At 40.7% G+C, this 10,757-nt stretch overlaps 1 long non-coding RNA gene across 1 annotated transcript; it reads right to left on the reverse strand.

Annotated features, from left to right (window-relative positions):
- Positions 1–6,268: 6,268 nt before the first annotated feature.
- LOC308293580 lies at positions 6,269–6,647 on the reverse strand. Its single transcript, XR_013962488.1, has 2 exons — positions 6,537–6,647; positions 6,269–6,421 (listed from the first exon to the last, which is right to left on the reverse strand). It is a non-coding gene; the product is annotated as an uncharacterized lncRNA (long non-coding RNA).
- Positions 6,648–10,757: the final 4,110 nt, after the last annotated feature.

Here is a 10,757-nt window from a genome sequence, read left to right on the forward strand (position 1 = left end):
CAATAAAGGTCCAGACACACCCAATAATAAAATTAGCTATTCCATTGAGTCTCCCATGGTCAGACACCATGAAATAGACAGCAAGTTTGCGTTTCTAGCTCATCTGGTTCAGAAGTTAGAGGCAAAACCTATTTTCTGGGTCCTTACATTATGGCGGCCATATTGTGGCGGCCATATTGGATTTCATGGAAACTTGCAATACAAAAAATGTTCATATGTATACCATTGATCAACCTGTGAAGTTTCGTGGAAATATCCCTCAGTTTAAAATGTTGCCCTATTCACCCCCCATTAAAACTAATAGGGGCTAATATTGAGGCGGCCATATTGGACTTTGTTGTACAAATTGACCGGGTTGTCCATATAGGTTGTGATCCTACTGGGTCATAGATAATATTTCTGGTGGACAACTTTTTATGTCAGGGCAAATGCAGGTTTCCCAAAAAAAGGCTGGTTTGCCCCCTGGGTAAAATAACCCTTTATATCACATAACTGCTCCAATTAGGTGTCAGCCATCTTGAAAAATGTCTGTCATCTTGAAAGTGTCCATTTGGAAACTGCTAATGCCAATTTTCACGTTTGTATCATTAACTGAACGATTCTGCCAAAAATAAGCAGTTATTCTCTCCATGGGGCAAAAAGCCTCCGGGGGCTTCTTACCCCACACGAGGGGGGGGCCTATTACCCCAACGCTGTCATTGCAAAGAGTGTCATCTTAAATCTTAAACCTTTTTTATTTTTTTATTTTTTTAAGTTGATAATTTATCATAAGGCCTTCCTAATGATATACAAAAAATAAGTGAAGAGGTTCAACTTATTTACACCGAGTTTGGAACATTTTCACAGTGACAAAGAATTAGATCAGTTTATCTTAAATGTGTTTGATTGAGAAAGTTATGACCTGGATTAAGGTGAGACAATGAAATGTTGTATCCATGAAGAGCTAAGGATGCCAGGAATGTGCTGAAATCAAAATTTTTGCCACCTTGTAGTTCTGTAGTCAAATACAGCTGGGGGGCTTATTACCCCAGGGGGGCCTTTTCCCCCACTCTACCCTAACTATCTAGGCCTATAGCCTAACTTAAGTTTTTATATTGGAAAGTACAATATTTGGATCCGAGATGTAGGCCTAGCCCTAGTGGAGCAAGTAAAAGTATTTGAAATTGGAAATGCTCTATTAAAAGTACAAATACCCCAAAATTGTACTTAAGTACAGTATTTGAGTAAATGTACTTAGTTACTTTACATCCCCAACGCCCCCAACTCCATGAATGAAAGATCCGCCCCGTGTGTAAAAACGCCTGGAAACTGGCCTTTCTTTTGTAAAGCAGCCTTTGCTTTCGAGTTTTACCTCCCGGGACTTCACACACAGTAGTGTAGGGTAGGCAGGGATCAAAGAAGGACACATTTTCACCCCCCCAAAATAAATAGGCTATTACATTTCCGATATAGAGATACTGTAGCCGATATTGGAGATATTGCGCTGATGATCTTCAGGCAGTAGGTCTACTACCTGTCAGCCAGTAGGCGTCTGCTAGCCTACTGGCTAGCCGTCAGAAACCATGGAGCGACCTCCAAGTTAACCACTGCAGAAGTGCTGTATTAAATACTCCAGTGGTTCTCAAACCTTTTAGCTCGAGTCACAAAAAGAGAAATTAGACGTTTGCACGGGATCTGAACTAGTGAAAAACAATTTTACAAGTAGATCGGCAATTTTCACTAGCCTATTTTTTTGTTTGTTTTACATTTGTTTTCAAATGTATGGAATTTCTTAGATTTTTCTTTTGTTTAGGCCTATTAATGAAAGTTTCCCCATGAAAATCGTTTTGGGGAATGTTTTTTGAAATAATAATAATAGCATAGGCCTATAATTAAAAACTAAATGTAAACAAACAAATGAAGGGACCCACAAAAATGGGTCCCGACCCACTGTTTGGGAACCAACTAGGCTACTCTACTCGACTCACCCACCTCAGAATCTCACTCCCCCTTCACGTGAACTGTGGGGAGTGAGACAATTAAATTATAGTCTACAACAACACCGGTCTGTAGGCTAATAATCTTCATTTAATGTAGTCTAACCAAAGGAACCCGGGGACATTTTGCATTACTTTAATAATTAATATAGCCTTTTTACCCAAATTATCGACACGAAACCAAGTCTGTATTAGCCTAGCTGATCAGCATCAGGCCTAAATAGGCTACTACGTAGAAAAGCATGCTTTGTTTGTTTTTTCTTCATACACAAAATTATGCACATTTAAATCATAATGTTGATATTTTGAGAAGGGTTTATTTATGTGGACGGTGTGTTGTTTAGAGAGGATGCTGCCTTTGTGTGGCAGTGGCGGTTGTCTGTGTCTTTCTGTTGGCCAGGAGTTGTCAATGCAATGCAGCTGGGGGGAGGGGGACAGCTGACTGACTGGCCTGTGTTTTTATAATCCATATAAACCTTTAAAAATACTACATTTTTGAACAATTGTGTTGTTGCTGAAACTATATTCACTCTACTTATATGCAAAACACATCAGAGTCAGGTATGATTATTCATCTTAATTCTTTAATAATCAATAACAGACTTCCCATGTCTAAATCTCAGGGGAGAGTCCGAGCAAGTGAGATAGTTGTGTGTTGTTGTGGGTGAAACAGGGCGAGGCCTGTTGTTTGTTTTCAGGTGCCAGTTGTCATTCGCTTGGCGTCGCTAGAATACACAAATGTGAAAATGAAATTGCTTTGGCAGATTCGTCACAAATCGTCAGCCTAAAAAAGGCACTTCACAGACACTCAATTATCGAGAGCGACGTGAGTGCGAAATCAGAGTGTGGCAATAGTCAACAAACGAACAGGGTAAATAGTCACACAAGTAGAGCGCTTCAAAGAACCTAGGATACCATGTAAACATCAAACCGAACCCCATATAGACTAGAGCAGAGGTGATTTAATCTTGGGTGGGCAGAAAAACATAATAACTTGTATAGTGTGAATATTGGCCCTTGAGGGTCCTTTCATAGTTAAATGAACAATCCAAATTGTGTAGCTGCCTGCAGGACATAATACAGTACAACAACAGACCACAGACCAATGTCCCTCTGTCTGACTCCACTGGCCTCATTAATCACAATGTATAGAACAGTGGTTCTCAACCTGTAGGTGAAGACCCCCGGGGGGGGGGGTCCCCAAATTATCTTGGGGGGTCCCCAGATGATGCAACAATGTTTTCTCACTCAACAGCAAACAAACCAACTTAAAGTTTAAGTGTATAGAATGTACCTGCACATTTCTAAAGTGACAATTCAAGGACTTTTTAATACCTCTAAAATGACAAATGTACAAAATGTAATGCCTCAACTCTTAGTGCTCGTCAGGATGGGGGGTCCCCAGTTAAAATATGATTATTTGCCCATCATCGTTAATTGACATGTTTCTCTTTGCGGTTTGATTATTTTCTTCTTGCTCTCCCTGTCCCCCCCCCCACCTTTTTATTTTCTCTTCCTGAAAACAACAATGGAGCTTGCACACAAAATAATTCCACCCACTTCTTTACACCTGTAAACTGTGATGTGGCAACAGAGTTGATTCTGATCCTGATAAACCCCCTTGCCGTCTGCCCGACAGCCGTGTACCTCATTATAGCACCTATCAGCATCTCAACATACATAAAGGCCCTGGTTGATTCAACACCAAATGACGAAGGCCTGAATGCAAGGCCTTCGCCTCTAGTTCTTTCAGAGCTTCACAACTAAATATGTGTGAACTGGGAAGAGTGGATCCTGTAGTGGTCTCAGGTTGACCTAACACACACACACACACACACACACACACACACACACACACACACACACACACACACACACAAAATGACCTTTCTCCTGAGTTGTATTTTGAGGCTGAAATGACATAATATCAGCCAGGGATAGCCTGCTTCCAGACCATAGACCCCGCCCACTCTCAGAGTGGACTGTAAGCTTAGTCTGAGATCAGGCTAAGGCTGCCCTCACACCAAAATACCTTTGAGAGTGGAATCCGTGTTCCGCCAATGCATTTCAATGAGAGTGAAGCAGTTTCATGCCAGCAGAGGATTTCTGCAAAAAACGCTCCCTTATCATTGAAATGCATTGGCGGAACGCAGATTCCACTCTCATAGGTATTTTGGTGTGAGGGCAGCCTAAGCCAGGGATGGGATATCAAAACTTTGTGGCTTAAAGTATCCACTCCAGAGTAGGTCTGAGCTAGGCCAAACACTTCATAATGACTGATCACTCACTGACTTTTCATTTAGACCACCAGGACATAATTGTAATACATGATAATAGATTCTATTGTGTTATAACCACTATAATAATCTATTATAGTGTGTTATAGTTATCATAGTAATACATTCATACTTTATAGTGTATAATCCATTATGGTGCATTATAATTAGGATAGTAAGTTGTAATACAAATGCTGAACTCTCATTCTACTGCAACAAGACCACCAGGCGATGCGAAGGATTGTTGGCCCACCGGAGAGGGCAGGTCATTCTCTTCTGGCTCCTGTTTCACAGCGACTGACTCCTGCTTCACCATGACTGGAGGAGATGTGGTCAGTTGCTTTTCAGGTGAGGCAGAGGAGGGATAAGGAGGAAGTGAGAAGCGGGGATCACAAGCAGGAACCCGTTCTCATCTCCTTCCTCCATGTCATCCTCATCCTCTGCAATTTCTTCATCTTCTTCGTCGTTATCATCCTCCTGATCTGAGTTATGATCTCCCCTCATGAAATCAAACTCTTGATCCATACTGCTGTCCTTAGATTGTTGTCCCATTCGAGGAGAATTGCCATCGGCCCCTTTGCCCAGGAAGGTTGACTGTGGCCTGTGTCCAGAGGCCCTAGCCGCAGCTTACCGAAAAGGAGCTGGGCTTGAAGAAAGTCCATCCCCAGCTTGGCCTCCTGTTGCCTCTGTAGGTGCTCCATCACAGCCCCAAGTCTCACTCCAACCGGGCTGCCCTGGTGGCATCTTGGTCCTCCTAAACCACCCTCCTGCATAGTATAACTATACTTGGCATACAAAAAGGTTACAAGAATACAAGGAGAGAGGAGTGCTATAGGGATTGTAGTACGAAGAGGTGAGTTTCAAGGCTTTGTCTTGCTATTCAAACCAACAAATTGCTTTTGAGGGTGTGGGTGGTTGGTTTTGTTTTCAAATAGTTTATAAAGGGTTAAGAAGTGTGTGTGTGTGTGTGTGTGGGGGGGGGGGGGCTTTTAAGAAACCCATGTAGACTAGAGCAGAGGTGATTTTCATTTTATTTAATCTTGGGTGGGCACAAAAACATAACGGGTGGGCATGCGGTCGCACGTCATAACGTGTGGTCGCACGTCATGTTATCAGTGACCGTCATGTTTCAGGGCTACGCCCTTGGGTGAACCAGTTTAAATGACCATAATTATTAAGCTTTCAGGTTCATGTCTGATCATTATTTGATCCTCAAAAACATATTTTTAAGGTTTAGACTGATCACATCTCCAAGAACATTCCTGATCATGCTAAAGCTTGTTGAACCTACTGTGTAAATGAATAGAATGGTCGGTAGTAAAATAGGAACATATTGTGAGTGTATTTTATTTTATTATATTTGCAACTCTTTATGAGAGGGGGGTAAAGTTTGCAATTGAATGGTAATCACTGCAGTAATTGAAACAAGACTCTTTCTTAAAATAACAAGAATTGCTTCCCATATTTTGATATTAACTTGGGGACTATGCTACTTTGTGCTCAAATGATCCAAGTTTGTAAAACCCTTTCTAAATATATATTTAAATATATAAATTAAATGTAGGCTAGTAAGGCTACTAAAACAAATGCAAATTTCCTATACTTAAGATTTCACCTAACAAAATTGGGTTAGACAGACATAAAATAGAACATTGAGGTGAATAATAAAAGGTACTTATTTGTACCTTGGTGATAATAAACGAATAATAATACTACTAATAAACTCATTATGTACCTTTTTAAACATGTTTATTCATATATCGTCATATACATTTTCCCTGAAATGAAAACATTTCACATAGATTTTAATGAAATACAGGTAGGTAGCTTATTTTTTACATTCATACTAAAATGCTGCTCTCTGGTGGAAAAATACGTTATTACCCTCACAATTATACATGCCCAGTTACAAGGTCCAAAACGTGCGTCATGTGACCTACAGTATAGGCTACTTTATGTATAGGCCTGTATATAGGCCAAAACTTCATTACCTCAAAACATTAATGCAACACTCAATCAAGATAGGGTTTTCCTTTATTAGGTTCATCAATATTTTACAAGCAAAAGAACTTAATAAAGGCCAAATTAAATATCACACATCATTTATACGAGGCAAAGATTTAAGTACAAGGTTTCAATGTCCAAGTGGCGTCCATAGTTGTTGGAGAACTGTAGGAGAGACAAGAGAATTTCAGTTAGAGTGAGATATTTGTAACACTGCAGAGAATAATACTATGTAGTAAACAAATAATACATTAGGCCTATAGTAAAATGTATTACCTACCCTGCTATACTTTGTCAATGCCCAGTTCTTCAGGGGTGGAGATTCCAAGTTCATCTAGTGTTGGCCGCAGTTCTTGAATCAGGTATGGGTAGATTTCTTTGTGGGGGCCTGAAACCAAGTCTGTATTAGCCTAGCTGATCAGCATCAGGCCTAAATAGGCTACTACGTAGAAAAGCATGCTTTGTTTGTTTTTTCTTCATACACAAAATTATGCACATTTAAATCATAATGTTGATATTTTGAGAAGGGTTTATTTATGTGGACGGTGTGTTGTTTAGAGAGGATGCTGCCTTTGTGTGGCAGTGGCGGTTGTCTGTGTCTTTCTGTTGGCCAGGAGTTGTCAATGCAATGCAGCTGGGGGGAGGGGGACAGCTGACTGACTGGCCTGTGTTTTTATAATCCATATAAACCTTTAAAAATACTACATTTTTGAACAATTGTGTTGTTGCTGAAACTATATTCACTCTACTTATATGCAAAACACATCAGAGTCAGGTATGATTATTCATCTTAATTCTTTAATAATCAATAACAGACTTCCCATGTCTAAATCTCAGGGGAGAGTCCGAGCAAGTGAGATAGTTGTGTGTTGTTGTGGGTGAAACAGGGCGAGGCCTGTTGTTTGTTTTCAGGTGCCAGTTGTCATTCGCTTGGCGTCGCTAGAATACACAAATGTGAAAATGAAATTGCTTTGGCAGATTCGTCACAAATCGTCAGCCTAAAAAAGGCACTTCACAGACACTCAATTATCGAGAGCGACGTGAGTGCGAAATCAGAGTGTGGCAATAGTCAACAAACGAACAGGGTAAATAGTCACACAAGTAGAGCGCTTCAAAGAACCTAGGATACCATGTAAACATCAAACCGAACCCCATATAGACTAGAGCAGAGGTGATTTAATCTTGGGTGGGCAGAAAAACATAATAACTTGTATAGTGTGAATATTGGCCCTTGAGGGTCCTTTCATAGTTAAATGAACAATCCAAATTGTGTAGCTGCCTGCAGGACATAATACAGTACAACAACAGACCACAGACCAATGTCCCTCTGTCTGACTCCACTGGCCTCATTAATCACAATGTATAGAACAGTGGTTCTCAACCTGTAGGTGAAGACCCCCGGGGGGGGGGGGGTCCCCAAATTATCTTGGGGGGTCCCCAGATGATGCAACAATGTTTTCTCACTCAACAGCAAACAAACCAACTTAAAGTTTAAGTGTATAGAATGTACCTGCACATTTCTAAAGTGACAATTCAAGGACTTTTTAATACCTCTAAAATGACAAATGTACAAAATGTAATGCCTCAACTCTTAGTGCTCGTCAGGATGGGGGGTCCCCAGTTAAAATATGATTATTTGCCCATCATCGTTAATTGACATGTTTCTCTTTGCGGTTTGATTATTTTCTTCTTGCTCTCCCTGTCCCCCCCCCCACCTTTTTATTTTCTCTTCCTGAAAACAACAATGGAGCTTGCACACAAAATAATTCCACCCACTTCTTTACACCTGTAAACTGTGATGTGGCAACAGAGTTGATTCTGATCCTGATAAACCCCCTTGCCGTCTGCCCGACAGCCGTGTACCTCATTATAGCACCTATCAGCATCTCAACATACATAAAGGCCCTGGTTGATTCAACACCAAACGACGAAGGCCTGAATGCAAGGCCTTCGCCTCTAGTTCTTTCAGAGCTTCACAACTAAATATGTGTGAACTGGGAAGAGTGGATCCTGTAGTGGTCTCAGGTTGACCTAACACACACACACACACACACACACACACACACACACACACACACACACACACACACACACACAAATGACCTTTCTCCTGAGTTGTATTTTGAGGCTGAAATGACATAATATCAGCCAGGGATAGCCTGCTTCCAGACCATAGACCCCGCCCACTCTCAGAGTGGACTGTAAGCTTAGTCTGAGATCAGGCTAAGGCTGCCCTCACACCAAAATACCTTTGAGAGTGGAATCCGTGTTCCGCCAATGCATTTCAATGAGAGTGAAGCAGTTTCATGCCAGCAGAGGATTTCTGCAAAAAACGCTCCCTTATCATTGAAATGCATTGGCGGAACGCAGATTCCACTCTCATAGGTATTTTGGTGTGAGGGCAGCCTAAGCCAGGGATGGGATATCAAAACTTTGTGGCTTAAAGTATCCACTCCAGAGTAGGTCTGAGCTAGGCCAAACACTTCATAATGACTGATCACTCACTGACTTTTCATTTAGACCACCAGGACATAATTGTAATACATGATAATAGATTCTATTGTGTTATAACCACTATAATAATCTATTATAGTGTGTTATAGTTATCATAGTAATACATTCATACTTTATAGTGTATAATCCATTATGGTGCATTATAATTAGGATAGTAAGTTGTAATACAAATGCTGAACTCTCATTCTACTGCAACAAGACCACCAGGCGATGCGAAGGATTGTTGGCCCACCGGAGAGGGCAGGTCATTCTCTTCTGGCTCCTGTTTCACAGCGACTGACTCCTGCTTCACCATGACTGGAGGAGATGTGGTCAGTTGCTTTTCAGGTGAGGCAGAGGAGGGATAAGGAGGAAGTGAGAAGCGGGGATCACAAGCAGGAACCCGTTCTCATCTCCTTCCTCCATGTCATCCTCATCCTCTGCAATTTCTTCATCTTCTTCGTCGTTATCATCCTCCTGATCTGAGTTATGATCTCCCCTCATGAAATCAAACTCTTGATCCATACTGCTGTCCTTAGATTGTTGTCCCATTCGAGGAGAATTGCCATCGGCCCCTTTGCCCAGGAAGGTTGACTGTGGCCTGTGTCCAGAGGCCCTAGCCGCAGCTTACCGAAAAGGAGCTGGGCTTGAAGAAAGTCCATCCCCAGCTTGGCCTCCTGTTGCCTCTGTAGGTGCTCCATCACAGCCCCAAGTCTCACTCCAACCGGGCTGCCCTGGTGGCATCTTGGTCCTCCTAAACCACCCTCCTGCATAGTATAACTATACTTGGCATACAAAAAGGTTACAAGAATACAAGGAGAGAGGAGTGCTATAGGGATTGTAGTACGAAGAGGTGAGTTTCAAGGCTTTGTCTTGCTATTCAAACCAACAAATTGCTTTTGAGGGTGTGGGTGGTTGGTTTTGTTTTCAAATAGTTTATAAAGGGTTAAGAAGTGTGTGTGTGTGTGTGTGGGGGGGCTTTTAAGAAACCCATGTAGACTAGAGCAGAGGTGATTTTCATTTTATTTAATCTTGGGTGGGCACAAAAACATAACGGGTGGGCATGCGGTCGCACGTCATAACGTGTGGTCGCACGTCATGTTATCAGTGACCGTCATGTTTCAGGGCTACGCCCTTGGGTGAACCAGTTTAAATGACCATAATTATTAAGCTTTCAGGTTCATGTCTGATCATTATTTGATCCTCAAAAACATATTTTTAAGGTTTAGACTGATCACATCTCCAAGAACATTCCTGATCATGCTAAAGCTTGTTGAACCTACTGTGTAAATGAATAGAATGGTCGGTAGTAAAATAGGAACATATTGTGAGTGTATTTTATTTTATTATATTTGCAACTCTTTATGAGAGGGGGGTAAAGTTTGCAATTGAATGGTAATCACTGCAGTAATTGAAACAAGACTCTTTCTTAAAATAACAAGAATTGCTTCCCATATTTTGATATTAACTTGGGGACTATGCTACTTTGTGCTCAAATGATCCAAGTTTGTAAAACCCTTTCTAAATATATATTTAAATATATAAATTAAATGTAGGCTAGTAAGGCTACTAAAACAAATGCAAATTTCCTATACTTAAGATTTCACCTAACAAAATTGGGTTAGACAGACATAAAATAGAACATTGAGGTGAATAATAAAAGGTACTTATTTGTACCTTGGTGATAATAAACGAATAATAATACTACTAATAAACTCATTATGTACCTTTTTAAACATGTTTATTCATATATCGTCATATACATTTTCCCTGAAATGAAAACATTTCACATAGATTTTAATGAAATACAGGTAGGTAGCTTATTTTTTACATTCATACTAAAATGCTGCTCTCTGGTGGAAAAATACGTTATTACCCTCACAATTATACATGCCCAGTTACAAGGTCCAAAACGTGCGTCATGTGACCTACAGTATAGGCTACTTTATGTATAGGCCTGTATATAGGCCAAAACTTCATTACCTCAAAACATTAATGCAACACTCAA

The sequence above is a fragment of the Nannobrachium achirus genome, assembly GCF_963921795.1.
Source record: "Nannobrachium achirus genome assembly, chromosome: 11".
NCBI lineage: Eukaryota > Metazoa > Chordata > Actinopteri > Myctophiformes > Myctophidae > Nannobrachium > Nannobrachium achirus.